Source organism: Lathamus discolor, chromosome 6 (genome assembly GCF_037157495.1).
Source record: "Lathamus discolor isolate bLatDis1 chromosome 6, bLatDis1.hap1, whole genome shotgun sequence".
NCBI classification, from domain to species: domain Eukaryota; kingdom Metazoa; phylum Chordata; class Aves; order Psittaciformes; family Psittacidae; genus Lathamus; species Lathamus discolor.
The window spans coordinates 71,115,911-71,132,417 of NC_088889.1; the positions used below are offsets into that span (position 1 = coordinate 71,115,911).

At 38.8% G+C, this 16,507-nt stretch overlaps 1 long non-coding RNA gene across 1 annotated transcript in view; it reads left to right on the forward strand.

Moving 5' to 3' along the window:
* The first annotated feature begins 741 nt into the window (after positions 1-741).
* Positions 742-16,507, forward strand: part of LOC136017677 (uncharacterized) — a 256,952-nt gene continuing 241,186 nt past the window's right edge. Inside the window, exon 1 of the long non-coding RNA XR_010614038.1 lies at positions 742-825. This is a non-coding gene — a long non-coding RNA (uncharacterized LOC136017677). The remainder of the gene's footprint in view (positions 826-16,507) is intronic.

Below are 16,507 nucleotides of genomic sequence, written 5' to 3' on the forward strand. Positions count from 1 at the left end.
ATCCATATTAATTCAAACTTTGATGTATAAACAGGTCCTATTTCAGCAGCAAAAGAAATCCAGATGGAAAATGCATGCGCGCACGCACACACACACATACCCAGTATGTAGAATGCCTTCAAGAAACTGTAGCTAAGCACCTTATTAGTATTCCTCCCTCCTCTGTTTCACTTGCAGCAAGAGAGGGCTGAGCAAAATGCAGTAGAACAGGCACAGAGACAGAGCTGGCAATCATCTCAGTGCAGGCTGCTGAATGTAAGGGGTGGGGGGGATGCAGCACAGCAAGATTAATAACCTTGCTCTAATCCTGTGCACCCTGGAAGGAGATAACTCTGGTGACTGAGCTGTTCTTGTCTTGATTGATTGGGCTGGGTGAATGAGTGGCTGGCAAGGCACCTTGCTGGAAGGAGACCCCCTGGTTTTGCTGCTCTCTGAAGCCTCTACCCATCTGGGAAGGTAGCAGTGAGACGTACCATCTGCAGCACGCACAGCAGCTACTACCAACAGTTTGCACTACAGGTTTGATGGTGAGCAAGAAGCCAGGTATATTGTGCACTGGGATATTTCTGTGCTCAAGCTACTGAATTTCACAGTCTGATCCTTCTGCAGACCCCTTTCCAATTGCTTGCCAGTTCTGGGCTTTACTTTTGGCATTGTCTCTTTGGACGTTTTTTGCTGGGCATGGAAGAGCAGTAAATGGAACCTCTGAAAACTAATTTGGTTTGCCTCTGCCTGACTCGAGCAAGAGGGAAGCAAAGAGCATCAAAACCTCCTGGAGGGATTTAAATTTCTTTTGAAGAAGTTTACAGAGGGACCGAACAAAAGGTAAACCCAGGGGGTTGCCCACCCCTTGTTTCCTTGTTTGAACTGAGGTTAAAAGCTAAACCATAAGTACTGGGTGCATATGGAGCATGGTGTTTGTAAAGTCTGTGCTTTTTACCCTTTTCTTCCTTTTCTGTATTTTTTCCCTTAGTTTTTTTTTTTTTTTTTAATTTTTTTTTTCTTCTATCCCTGCCATTTGCACAGGGAAAATGCTTGCAAGATAATGATCTCTAGTGCTGGAAAATGTTAGTTAAATAACACTGTAAAGCTCCTTTCATTTCAAAGGTGTTACAATTTCTAGGGAGAAAATTCTGTTTATTAAACCAGCTAAAATATTTGGAAAACATCTAGAATGGGCAAGAAATGCAGCTCATAGGCTATCTCCAACAGAAGTCTCCATATTTTCATAAATCTTTTCTAGCTGTTTTTTTGTTTTGTTTTTTTTTTTTTTCCCTATGCATTTCAGCCAGCTCTGGAATGATGAATATGTAAGTAAAAAGCTGCTTCTGCTGCTGTTAGCTGAAGGAGAAGGTAGCAGAATGGGAATGTAAGGATTTGTGAGTCATTTATGTGAAGTTCCTCTGTTTGCTTTTCATTAACCTTTTGAATGCTGCTGCTTTCTTTGATTTCTGCTAAGGAATTTATTAAATCTGTAGGGCCCAAAAGTCATAACTCCTTTGAAACAGACCGCCATCATAAATGAGTTCTTGTGGGCCCTTAATTTTTTGAGGTAGAGGTGCTACCAAGTGCTCTGGTGGCAAAAGTAAATGTCTCCTCCAGCATGGTTCATGGCAGAGTATTTCTGGAGATTTACTAATCATAAGGCTGTGATGCTACTCAGTTTTTAACCTGGCTCTTGTAATGCATCCTCCCCCAATGCAGTTTCTGCAGGACCAGTGAGACTGGAGTAGCCTTTTCCCTCTTTCCATTAAATAATAGGAATAAAATACCATTGCAACGCAATAGAATTGGAGCTCTTACAGTTGAGCTTTTTTTTATTGCTGCACTGATAGTATTTAACATTCCCAAGGAGGTAAGAAAACCATCTGTAAGTAAATTTCAAAGAAGCTTCATTCTCCAAATGGAATTGCTAGGTACTCCTCAATTATATGAACATGAATGATTAATATGGAAGGACATGGTATCTATTTGAAAGGCTGCATGGCTGGTTATTTCGTGTTAAAAGGCATGGATCAAAATACAGTTGTACTGAATAATCAGATGTTGAGGGACTTGCATGCATATGTAATGCATGCAAAGAAAAGCGGTCTTGTGTCAGATTTATCAGTGTAAGTACACATCAGATGGGCTGGACCTTTGATCCATTTAGTACAAAGAAGTGTAATGACCCTTCTTGTAATAGATCCTTTGTTGTAAAGCTGAAACTTAATGAAAAGGCTCTGCTTCTGAGTAATCAAATCACTTCATGTTATTGCATCCTGTCAGTCAGTCCCTCTATTACCCACTGGTTTTGCATAATAGCTTTAAAGAGGGATTAAGGAAGAAAGGAGAAACTGGTTAGAGGTGTGTTTCCCCTCATTTTCTGAGAGTGATGCTCTGTGTTGCATGTGCCTTTATATGATTATGACAAACAAATATCTGTCTGGGTGGGATGCAGTTTGCTAGTTTTCCCTCATTGTACTTTCCTCAATCTCCATCACATGTAGCACCTGAATCTATTAATCTAGACCAGGCAATGAGCTATCCTCTCTTTTAACTATGGAGAACAGTCTGTATGTAATGAGGGCTGAAAGTGTGTGTGTAGAAATGACAACTCATGATCTTTATAGCCTTACCCTGTTTTTAGAATTGAGCTATGTAATGAGACCTTCAAAGCTGAGACACTGACTGGATGAAAGCAGGGGGGAAATGTTCTGCCTGAAGATGAAATAGCTTTCATGTTCTGGGGACAAAGATGGCACATTTGCTCCACCAGTAGTATTTCAGCATATTCTGATGTGTAGGATATAAATTAGGAGTGTTGCCCTAAATTGAGTGGGAGGGTAATCACCTCTGTGCTGGCAAAGAAAGATGTCAGTGTTCTCTGCTTATAGTGTCCAGATGTTATTAATCATATATCTCTGTTGGTCATCAACCCCACATAAGTGAGACTGGTAGGGATGTTTTTTTGCAACTAGTATTTACCTCATTATATACTATAGACCAAAACAAATGGTTATTTTACATTTGAACAGATTCATTGAAGAGGGAACTTTATGCTTCTCCTCTTCATCCCACAAACCCTACCTAAGCATTTTTGTTGGTTTAGTAGATTTTGAGTAGAACTTTTCCTGGATTTAAATTATGGCTTCCTAAATTATACTGTCAGAGTATCTATTTTGGGGGGTTTGTTTGTACATCTTACGATCTAAACGATATTGTGTATAACATGTGATATCACAGGATAGGCTTTGGTTTCTAATTCCAAAATGGCAAGAATATAAATGGGTAATACCCAGTGCTAGCAGGTTTTAGGCGGGAACAGGCTTTAGCGTAAGTCACCCCGTATGTGTTTTTCCTTAATGTTCAGTTAAAATAACTGTGGAAAGAATGTCAGGTGTTTCTTTTTTTGTGTCCCTTCCATTTTAATTGCATTTCACACTTTGAGACCCCACATCTTCAGTATCACCTAAATTAGAAAATACTTTCTTCTCTTTACTGTTTGGGTGCTTGTGTAAGCTCTATCCACTGTGCATCTTGCTGAAACAGGAAGGCCTGCATGAGTCTTGCAGTGGGTGTTATCGTAGGTAAGGTCTCTGAGCAGGAATATGGGGTACAATATGATTCTTGTGAGCTGAATTATGTAAATGTTGCTTTAAGAATAAGGGGAAGATAAATAAACACCAAATTTCTTTCTCAGTTCCAGTTAATTGAGCACCTTCTTTTTTTTTTTTCACTGCTGAAGTCAGCCAGACAGGCATTAAGCTTCTTCAGCACATGTTTCTGAGTTTCTGAGACCCAGGGTACTTTACACATGAATTCCTCCTTCCTTCTGAAACAAGCTCGGCTCACAACTGGTAAATCAGACTTGGAGCTCTGCAGCAGCATGCAAGCAAGGTGGGGGGGACTAGAGATGGGAGAAGTACTATCAAATAGAGGACTTAAACCAAAAGAACAAGCTCTGTGGGATAGCAGAACTCCCTTTTGGTTGCTGACTCATTGTGTTGGCCTGCAATATTGTCTTGTATTAATATGACACTGGGCTTGACTTTGAAATAAGGAGGCAGGAAAGAGCAGTTTATCACTAAACATGCAGTGCTTATGAATGTGTACTACTATAATGAAAAATGGTATGGTCACTGCAAATTCCTGTGGGTAATGTTCTTAAATCTCTTACTTTAAGAGAATAAATAGTTAGCAAAATTTACTACTTTTAGCCACTTAAGGACCGAAAAGAGCTTACAAATATATCCTTTCATTTGTCAAATTAGTTGACTTCAATAAATTACTTTTTTGTTTGTTTGTTTGTTTTCTCCCTGCATTGCTCTCCTTCCCTTTTCATTCAATATCAAAGGATAAGATTTAGGAATGATGGAGACTCTGAAACCAAAATTCCAGTTCCTTGCCTGACAAACAAACATGTTAGATAAACTCAAACCTCCTAAGCAGCAGCTTAAAAATAACTAACTTTTTTGCTTTCTGGACTCCTAGTTGGAAGTGTGGAAATGAAGTTTGTTTGAGAGATTGCTTTATTTCTTAGCTTTTCAAAAATTTCTCAGGTTGTCTAGGGAAGATAGCCTACCTGTTATTTGACCTCCCACAGATTCTAGCAGCTAAGAAGGCATCCTTTATTAGTAGGAGTTCCTTATGTTTTTATGAAATTAATGCAAAATATCATGGCTTTTTTTGTGAGTTGTAGAACAAAAAAGCCTGAGAAAATGTTGACTTAGGCACTGTGCTCCCAAAAGGGGAGTGTTGAGAGCATGGATACATACATAGGTATTTACTTCTGGAGTGTGTTACCTTTCAGGTTGGTAAGATTGATGGTGGCATTTTCAAAGTTAAGGTTCAGATGCCCAAGTGGTAAGCTGAATTTTGTACATATGTTTCACATTGCTGAGAAGGAAACATACTGTTTCTGTATTCTCAAAATCTGCAAGATGCTGCTGTGTAAAGAGCTCTTCCCAAACTTAGAGTGGTACATAAGGCAGACTCTTATTGATCCTGGAGGAAAGTGGTGGGTAGAGATTCCTTCAGGAGCTGTAGACTTTCTTTCCTAGAACATATACTGAAGAGGCAGAACTGTAGCAAGAAATCTAGGTCTCTTCCTGCTGCACACTGAAGAAAATTTTCCTATGGACAGCAGTAACTTGCCAAAGCTTTTTTTACTCAGTTGGCTATCAGTGGTAGTTCTTCTGTTTGTGCATTGCAATGACTAGCAGAGACATCAGTGTAAAACAATAGCATGCTTAAATGAGGTTCATAACTGCAAATATAAGGGGGTTTTGTTGCTGTATTTTTGATCTAGCTTTGAGCTCGCAAGCCATGCCAAGAAGATTTTCCATGAGGCCCATTATTCTAAACTTTTGATGTTGTTCTGGTAGGTTAAATTTATGTCAAGTGCTCATGAAGTCCAGCATGTACTAGTAATTAGGCACTGTGAGTCCTAGTCCTGTTGTTTATCCTGTTTACAAGAATCAGAACAGGGTTATATACTTCCCTTCCTATTGTTTATTTACAGGAGAAAATCCTACCAGTGCAACATGAGGGTATCAAGCAGTGGGCATATTTTCCACATAATCTTGGCTTTCTTGTTCAAATTTGTCTACTGGTATGTAATCTTTCCTGCTGTCTTTTCTGCTGTTACAGAACAAAATTGGCAAATGAGAAAGAAAAGCAACAATTCTCCATTACAAATGTGGTGGATCACCCACTTATTAAACCAAGAAGACATCATTTTAGTATTAGGTAAAGCTAGGGATCGCACACCTTTGCCTGTGTGATTCTTCCCTCCCTCCATTATTGTTCATCAGTTAAGCACTGTTGAAAGCATCATGTTGATTCTAGTTGAAGGGGCAAGGAGGTGAATGTTCTGAGATAGGGCTTTCTACAAAGGCTCTCACATTGACGCTGTGTTTGTTCCAACTTATTTATAGGCTTCTCTCTGCAGCTACTCACTATAACTGTGTGTTTTATGTAAACCTATAAATCTTCACTATACCCTCAGTTATTTCAGGAAGAAAATTAGGCACTTCGAAGCCGAATGACTTACCTACTTAAAACCTGCAAGAGTTTCTGCCTTCTGAAAAGCAGAAGATTCAATAGTAGAAACTGGAGAGAAAAGAGGGGAATGGGTGGACACAAAGTAGGAAGGAAATATAGTGTGGAGATTACTTCAAAGGCAAAAGTGGTTTCATGTTCTTGTAGGGCACAGGCAGGGATTACATTGTACAGACTGCTCCTGAAAGAATATTTTCTTAGTGTATTTTAGCAGTTTGGGTGAGGAAAAAACAGGTTGTAGAATGTTCCTTTAAGCATCTCAAGCCTATGCTTCAGAAATGACACTTGGGTCCGAAGTCTGCATTTTTATTTTGAACAGGAATAGACAGAGTAAGGCTCATAACAGGGGTGGCATTATTAAAACTCCATAAGGGATTTGGATCTCTCTTGAAGAAGCTTTGAAAGCATAAAGCTTGCACTTTGATAGGAAATTAAGCTACAATTCCTCAAGCAAAGAAATATATATTAAGAATAAATATCAAGCAAGAACATATTTTCCTGGGAATCCTGACTCACCCCAAACTCTTCAATTATTGCATTGCAATGAAGTTGTCTATTAAAGTCATGTTCTTTATCTATTCAATTATGCAATCATTCCTTTCAAGTGGAAGTGCAATCTAGTTCTGAAAACAAATCAGATGAAAGACATAGTTCTGATGCAGAAGGCTGACCAATGTACAGGGGGGTTGTACAAGGGGGTTGTACAAGGCGGTTGTGCAAGAGGGGATAAAGGAATTTTGCCTGTTTAAGGGAAAGCATTGTTTGCAAATACCTGTCAAGCTTGCCATGTAGTACCAGGACAATAGGCTATTGATAAGGGGGAGAAACAGTCTGATAAGGGGAAGAAACAGACTGATAAGGGGGAGGAACAGCTACTTAGTTCCAGTGAAGACCAGCTTTGTGGTCTGGACTTTGACCAGACTCCTAAAGAGCATGCGTGATGGCTAGAGGTGAAAAGTTCAGGCTCGAGGAAGACTCATTTACTTCATCTTGAAGACCCCTACTCACAAGAGGAAGACTCATTTACTTCATCTTGAGACCCTCCCTCATGACCGGGGGGGGGGGGGGGGGGGGGGGGGGGGGCAGGCACAAAGGACCTTCTAGCTCATTATAATACGAAATGGGGATAGGACATGAATATGTATAGGCATATTGTGCAACCTTATGAATATATATAACTTTAGAGAATAAATGTAGAGGGAAACAACACTGAGGCATGCATGCCTTTGGAGAAGCTATCACCCATGCGTCTCAGCGCTGAATAAGAGCATACCTACTTTACAACTTTTTTACAACTTTAAAGAGTTGTGGAGCCTATCTGCGTATCAGTTTTAATCACATTCTGGCAAAAGGAATGTGTGAACTGGAGTAAGGTGCAGGCCCAGGAAAACAAGATGATTTTTTATGGCTAGAAGTTTATATGGGTATTTGCTAAACTTGAGTTTAGATGGGGTTGTTGGAAGAATTATGAGAGTGATGAATTCACAACAGTTAATATTTGGATCAGCTGCATTCAGGAAGTCAGAAGCAAATTGTGGCAGACAGAAGAGGTAGAGCCCAAGTATCCCAAGATAACTTTCAAGTAAAATGACTGATGCATTGAAAATTTAGATCATAAAGGAAATATGAAGTAATTTAACTGAATGGGTAGAGAATTTAATTAATTTCTGGAAAAAAAAATAACCCAAGTATTACGATTTCTGGAGCTTGTGAGCTAGACTTTAGAACATTTGACTGTGGCAATTTTTATGTTATCACCCACATGTTTTCCAGTGAAGAATGTGAGTCAAAACTGTAAGCTTGGAAGGCTTTTAGTGAAAAAAAAAAAAAAATTGTGAATGGCTTTACATTATCAGTTCTAGAACGTACAAAGGAATTTGGCTGAGTTAATGTACGGCTGAATTAATGTAACCTGACTGTCAGGCAGGATATACCATGAAATTTCTTTCTGTTCTTCATATTTCATATCATGCCTGATCCACATGTATCTGAATAGTACCTGAACTATTTACTGGAGAACAGAGTGGCCTCAGGGGAGCAAGGATTGCCCCAGTCCTTGGCACTGTCCTGCCTTGCAACTGCCATGCAATTTAGCCAAATAGTAACAGAGAGACGGTATAGCCTGACTTGTTAGCTCTCCTTTTCCTCTTTTGTCATTGATATTCAGGCCTTGCTGCAGTGACTTGATGGCCTTCTTTTACACAAGTCACCACCCTTTCAAACGGCAAAAGATCCTTTCAAACTGGGATTCCCTTGACAATCGGCTTTATCGTTTAAGCAGCTTTATGCAATACTGAAAACAGTGACGATTGAGAGAGATAACTAGGAGACTTCTTGTAATAGAAGTACTTGGCTTGGGGATGGTGTGTTTAAGGATTTTAGGATGCCTAAAAGAGTCTCTTAATCTGCTTTAATTCTTCTTCTTATATTATTTGTCTGAGGTAGGTGGAGATGCAAGATCTTTCTTTTCATCTAGATGAATAGAGAAGTTCCACACTTGTCTCCAGATAGATCAGCTCCATTCTGCACTATGCAGATGCAAGCTTGGATTACCACTTTCTAATACATGAATCATCAAAAGTGGTGGATTTAGTGGTGGATTTAGGTTGGTCCTATTTTTAGACAGGTGAATCTCTGCATTTCTACCTGTATCTGAACTTTTTTCTTCTCAAGGGGAATATTTGCCACCAGGCAGGTAGTGTTAATTATGTAGTTTTCCTATATGGGAACTGTTAGATTAGAAGTTTATAAAGGGAGTGGAATATCCTTGGTCCCATGAGTTTTTTCTTGTGAAGATGTGTGTGAAACTTTCCAAGAGTATTGACTTTAAGTGTCTCTATGAAACACCTCATTTAACATACGGGGTGTGTATGTTCTGCTAGATGTGTTTACAGAATGTAGAAAGGCAGGGAAACTTAGTAAAAGGTCTGCCCAAAATACTTCTATTTATGTAAACTAATTTCCCATTTGCTTTGTGTGAATCATGAGCATCTCAACGTCTATTCCATCTGGAACTTAATGGAATCTTTTGAAGTCTAGCAGTAGAGAAACCTAACTCACTTCATCATCTCTTTCCTGTCTGTAATATAAAACTACATGTTTGCATCTCTGGCTAGGGGTGAACCAGTTTAAAGTCTTTCTGGTGGTGTCAGAAGAAAATAGGGTGTGTTTGTATGTTTATGTTTTCAGCTATAGGGAGGGAAACCTCAGGAGCAATGTTATATAGTGGTGGTCTTGAGTATGCAGAGGAAATGGATCAAGCTTCTACTCTGATACCCTTTTTTACTTTGCTGGGGAAGTGAGTTTTGTGTTACACTGAGGGATGGGAAAAGGCATTTTGGGAAGTAATTTTTTTTTCTAAATCTATGAATATTTGAGAAAATATCACTTATTTCTAAACATAACTATGTATTTCCTAGGCTTATTTTGTCCAGGTTATATGTCTATAGTATAATGAGAGAGCTCTCCTTTATTGGAAACCATGCCTGAGCTTTTAGTGCTTAAATTGTTTTACCTCTGAATGTTGCTTCTAGTTGATTCTTTCTTTCTTTCCATGTTGTTTAACTGCAATTGGTGTACTAGAAGACTGCTTTCATGAACTTGTCCGGGCCCTCTGGCAATGGAAATGAGTAGGTAGTTCCAGTAAGCATGTCAGTTAATGAGAATAAGCATTTGGTCTCCAGTTGTTCTACAAATTATTGTCCAAACAGTACTTTTCAAATGTAGGTGTATTTCTTCCATCACTTCAGGCTTAGGCCTGTTTTATTATTTAAACCTAGCAGTAAGCACTACAAGAAGGAGTGGAGAAAAGGTCACTGGAGCAATAAAAGAATGTCTTCTACAAAAGGCTCAGATGCAGCATTTGATTTTAGTAGGTTAAAACAAGCACTAGAAAACATCAAGAATATAAGGTTATACAGGCTTTATACCATTGTCAGTAATGGGACTGGAAATTGCCCTCTGTTAGCGTAAAACACTGACTGTGTTTTTCACATTAGAAAGGAAAGGAAATGCTTTAATTTTCTTTTCTAAAACAAATAAAAAAAGCTTTTGCTTTTTATGGAAAATATCTTCTTAGGAAGTAACATCTCTGGAGCACCTAATGGAGTTGGAAAAGGCAAGGGGCTAGCATAGCTACACAAAAAGGGGTTTGGTCACTACTGCTAGTGTAAATTTATGGTGGATTGTTTTTAACAACACATCTTAAGGTCTGCTACTCGAGGTCCAGTGCTTTGTTTCCCCTCCTGCAGTTCTTCAGAGTCTCAATTTTATATTTTTTTTACCTGAGGTCAGTATTTAGAAGGAGCGGATGTTTGTGTGATACAAAATGAAGCTAATGGGATTTTGCCCCTTTTTTTTTGCCACAGACTGGAAGTCTTGGTTGAATTCATTGTTTATGCAGACTTTATCTCCCAACAACGGTGCTCTTGTTGCCCTACGCATTAACTGTATTAACCCCCAATAGAAAAGGCAATATTCCCTGCATTTGACTCTTGGGAACTGCTCTGGCCCCTTTTGGAGGGAGCAAGCTCTTTTTCTGTGCCTGTTGACATTTCAAAGTTCAGGTAGCTGTGGTTAGCAGAACAGTCTTATATTTGATCTACTATAACCATATGCAGCTACTCTGTGATCTGTCTTGCTTACTTTTGCTTTTTCTGTGAGTTTTCCTGTAGGGTAAAGAATGTAGGGATTTATACACTGTATAGACTCCTAAACCTCTTATTGAGCTATCGCATTAAGCTGGTAAATTGCTCACTCAGTGCATGGCTACTACCCCTCAGGACAGAAATGAGGAGCTTCCCTCCCATCACCTTATGTTCTCCTGACACTTGTGTTATTTTGGATTAACTTGCTTTCTCTGTATTACTGTAACAAATATCTTTAATGGCATTTCATTATACATACAATGTTCTGAGCTTCATAAAATGAGGCTTTTACTTGCTTGAGCTTTCAATCTCTACTTGCAGGCACTTGGCAAGTACTAATCACTTCTTTTTGAATGGCTGTTAAAATTCAGTCATTCTGTGAGACAAAGCAGTACTTCCCTTTTGAAATTATGCTATTTAACTTAGCAGAACTGGAACAAAATTGGATGCCCAATCAATGCAACACAGTAAGGATCAAGGCTGTGGTTTAAATGTATGATCTTTTGCTAGCTGTGACCTTTAAAGCCAAAATAATTCTACTAAGCTGCTCCTCCACAGGCAGAAGTGAGGATCAGAACACTGGTGTTGCCTTGCTGCTGCCTTCTGCATTGCCTTCAGTGGCCAAACAGGTTTAAAATTATACTGCAGTAGTGCAGGACAGGGATGACAGATCACATTGGAGATGCCTACATCTGAACTACCTGCACTGATGTCTAGAACTGATGCAACTGCTATACATACTGGATGAGAGGGCAATAAAGGTGGGTCATCATGTCAAGATAGTGGGCAGCCTTCTTGTCACTTCAGGGTCTAAGGAGAAACTACACTATTAGCAAGGCTAGTTTTAGTTTTGTTTCTAAATTATTAATTATTCTTTTTCTTTGCTTGCCTGCAGGTAAGGATGGTGATGAAATACGAAAACAAATTCTGACTCATTCTCTTCTATACCAGCTAGCTCAAGAATAATTTGAGAAGCGTTAAGCAAGAGCTGAGTCACGAAATCAACCATGACATTCTGACTTGCTGCATGGGAGGTTATACCTTGTTTCCCATTGTTTTGCATAGTCTCTGGTTCACAGCAGATTTGAAGCTCCAGTCATGGTCTCTACTGCAGCTTATGCTAATACATCATGTTACAAACCATGCTCTGGAAGTCCAAGGTTGATTGTGTTTCCCTCAAGGATAGAAACAACAAAAGTAGGACTATGGGATCAGTTTGAAGATTAGAGATGAATATTACAAAAGCCATGCAGGTGGTGTGCTGCTTTAATTGATCTGCAGGGAAACTGGAGGACTGACAATGGCTCTCTGAGGACACTGACAGGTCATAAAGTTTAGAATAGTCAGACTTGGCAGCAGCACTGGGGCTTAGAGACACTACAGCATTCTAGCCAGCTGATCCCAGTAAAGGATCTTCTGCAGGGTTTGGTTAGAACAACTCCCTTAGAGAGAGTTTTAAAGAAGGGAAGGCTATGAGGCATGAATCTACAGTCCCAGATTTAGAGCAGCCTTTGCACCCTGAAGAAGATCCATATGGCATTTAATGAATATGAAGATTGTAAGCTTTTATCAAAAAGTTAATAGAACTACATGGTGATTACTCTTAAATTTATGGAATAGAATGAAACATTAATATAAGCATTTTCCTTTAGGACTTGTCAAACTATACCATAGCATTTAATGTTTAGGATGCAAATTTCTGTTGCACTTGATGGGAGGATCCAAAAATTGAAAATTATTATTAAAAAGCAAATATATTTATATTTAGGATTTTATCTAGAGGGGAAGCATAGAAGAACACTGTAACTTTAAAGCTACCATGCTATCACTTTCACTGTGGTGGAGAGGATGCATTTAAAATGTAACCTAAACTTGTTGTTAGCATAATTTCTATATTTAAGGCTTCATCTACATTAGGTAAAACTATTTACACTGTTGTGATACTCAGAGAGGTGGTTTGTGCATGTGTGAAATGGGGAAGGGAGGTCCACAAAGATGGTGGCTTTGGCTTCTGGTTTTGGAAATTAATGCATTAAGAACTTAGCCTTGATACTAGGTGAGGAAACTTTGTGGGATGCAAATTTTTCAACATGATAGAGGCAAAATTGAAACAAAGTATACACATTCAGTAGTCTGTATGTATAGTCTCCCTCTAGAAATCTTTAAAATATGTTTTTTTGATTCCAAATCAGAATTAGACAAAGGAGTGCTGAATCCTTCAAGATAGTTCCAACCATCTTCTGCATAAATCTAACTACAGTTTAAGTATCAGAGTTAATAACACATTAGTGTTGTTATGATGTTCTGTTGCTGTCAGAACAAAGTTGTGTCTGTACCAAAATACTTTGGACTACTTTGCTCTATAAAATTGCTTGAGTTGATGTCATGCTTTGATCTCTGATCTTCATGAGTACAGATCCCACTCTTGTCTCTTTCTTCTTTATTCTCTTCACACTGCACAGCACTGACATTTCTAGACTTCGGTCAGGGAGTTTATTATTTATTTAGAAATGCATTCCTGTTCTCATGTCCACAGCTAGAAATAATGTGCATGTGTATATATATACACACACTTATTTCTTCAGCAAGTGCTGCTGTCACACTTCTGCTTCAACAGAAGCAGATTTTCTGTTCATAACATGATAACTTCTTGTACTTCTGAGGTGAAAAACTGTAAGAATTTTTTAGATGACCTTTTCTTCTTTTTTTTTTTTTTTTTTTTTTTTGCATTTCCTGCAGTCTGTGGAAAGAAGATTCAGTTTCGACTGAAGAATTGGAACCAGTGTTTTCCCTTCCCCCAGCTTTGTTTAAAAAAATGAGTTACAAGTTTTCTCACCAAGGTTCTTTCCCTCCCTTCCTGCAGGAGCAGATCTCGATAGTGTTGCTTCTGTCAAGTGTTTTCCAAGGATTGTATCTGAGACCAAGCATGACAAGACCATTTCAGTGACTTTAAATCTTTCAAGCTTTTTCTTTTTGCTGTGTTGTTTTTTTCTGGACTTCTTACTGAGTTTTATCGTGAGTGAAAGTAGACTGTTTAAAAATCAGTTTGTTTTCTTGGTAACCTGGAAATGCTTCATGCATAGCTGTTACAGAAGCCTGATTTCTAAATTCAGTTGCTTGTGGTGCAGCACAAGCCCTGGGAACACCATCAGGGTACTGTTTCAGCATGATTCCTCCAGTCTAATGGCAACTTGGAAGGGGATGTGGTGTGTAAGAAGCCCTGCCTGCCCCTGAGAGCCCAATTCCTCCCAGCAAGCATAAGGAGGTGGTTCTAACAACGAAATATTTCGCTGTGTGTGTATTGATGGGGCTTAGCATGCTTATAGGCAAGTAATCTCTCAGGGGAGACCTTATAATAGTCTTCCAATACCTAAAGAGGCTGACAAGAAAGCTGGAGAAGGGCTTTGGCCAAGGCCCCATAAGGAGAGGACAAGAGGGAGTGGCTTTAACCTGACAGAGGGGAGACTGAGATGAGCTCTTAGGCAGAAGTTCTTCCCTGTGAGGGTGGTGAGGCACTGGCACAGGTTGCCCAGAGAAGCTGTGGCTGCCCCATCCCTGGCAGTGTTCAAGGCCAGGTTAGACAGGGCTTGGAGCAACCTGGTCTAATGGAAGGTGTCCGTGCCCTTGGCAAGGGCTTGGAACTGGATGAGCCTTAAGGTCCCTTCCAACCCAAGCCATTCAGTGATTACTTTTACTTGGGTCATGTTTTAAGGTGGTTCTTAAATTACGAACTCTTAAACTTGGAAGATCTGAAATCTCCGCCTCTATGCTAAATGAAAGCACTTCAACAAAGGCGTAAGCAGATTCCACAGCTGTAAAATATAGAAGTTTTCTTTAACCATCTCAATTTAAAACTGGCCCAAATAGATGTTATGACTATAAAAATGAAACCTGTCTCTACAGGGAATCTGGTCACGTCCAGTCTTTAATTATTTTGTAAGTGACAACATATCCATAGTGTACCTCACTAGCAGTGTAACAGAGTGTGTGACTGATTCTGAATATCTCTGATCTTCATTTTCATGTTAATCAACCTGACTCTTGAGATATGATACCTTATTGTTCTTGCTTGTCATGTAGAACTACTGTTGCAGAAGAAAATTCAGTGGTTTGATTTACAGGACTGAGTGATTTCTTACGTCATTAATACTTATGAATCTAGCAGTATGAAAAGAAAACCCAAACCAACCAACCCCTTATTCTACCTATTTTAGTGTAAGCATCATTAATATTAGACTTAACCTGAACCTAGTGTGTTCTCTTTCTTATCCACTATTTAATAAATAAAACTGATCTGTACCTGTAAATTGGAAGTCTCCATGAAGGTCTGTAAGCTTAGATAGAATAGTCCTTGAAGTCTTTCAGGACTATCTTGAAAAGCTTTATAGAAACAGAACTATTTTTTTTTCCTGTATTTCTCTCAACATTTCTTTGAGAACCAGCAGTCTTTTCTTTTCTAAAAACACATTACTGTGGCAGCTGCTTAAATGGCAGATGATGCCAGGACTTTATACATATATGAAAGGTCATGGCACAAATCAAACCCATATGCATAGAGAACTGTAATACATCTGTTACTGGTAATAAGATGCATTAATGTGATGAAAATTATCCTAATTATAATACACGCATGGGAAAGGGGGAAGATGTGTGCTCATAGGAAGGCATGCTAGGGAATTATCTCTTTAAGGCACTTTACAACCATTTAAAAACATTTCTTTCAACAACCTCGTGACAAAAAACAGAAACACTCTCCAGACAGAAAGCACTGGTGCGATAGTGGCAATTCTGGTGTGTTTGTGTCAGGGTAACACTTCATGAGCTCCTTGCTATTAAGCTAATGTTCCCATTCAGTATGTTTTCATACGGGTAAGCATTTTGGATATATAAGATATTCTGTGAGCTAGAAGTCCAGTGTAACACTGAGTATATGAATTAACTGGATATCATAAATACCCTTTCAGAAAAATACTTCTGCGTATTTCAAGTGTACATATAAAGTAAAATTGTAATGATATGTGCCACAGTTTACTTCTGCGCCACAAGTTAACTTGTTTATCTTTCTTTTTGATTAGGGTATATAAAAATGAAGAAATAGATTATCACATGGCAAGCTACTTCTATATAACTCTAAAGGACCAGAACAGAGTTGAGAATTAGAAAAAAAAAGACTCACAATATCTTCTTGTCTTTTTTCTTTAGCTGTAGAGAGAATAATATCAGTGTCTGAAAGATGCAGTTTGTAGCACTGTAATTGATCCTTTCTCCTGCTCAGAACTGAGCCCTTATTAATAGCGTGTGTGGTTGGCACTAATTTTAGAGGGGTTTGTTTGGGTTTTTTTTTCCTGAAAACAACTATTTGTTTCCACTTCTGCCTTGCTTTCTTTTCTGATCTGCATAAACTTTGTTCTTTTCTGGGAAGAAATTAATTTTTCTTTCCCTCTAGAAATTTCACTTGACATTCAGCAAGGGATGTTAGTAAGAATGTCAGATTGATGAGGGCTGTTTGCTGAAGTCTCGCCATGTTCATTCAGCTGAACAATATCTGTTGTTAACAGCCATAATTATTATGAACAGGTTTAAAAGGACAATCTTATTGCTGTACGTTGGCAACATGCTTTTGAGCTGCTGGTTATGCAGGAGTAATACTTGGCAGATTAAATTGCTTAATATCATCAAAGTGTTTACAGATACTAATTAAATGTGTCAGAGGCTATCTGCAGGTCCTTTGGTTGGGGGGCAGTAAATAAGTGCTTTTTCCTTTATATCATAGTTCAGGTTCATAATTACAACCAACAGGTAGAGATGTGACCCTTGGG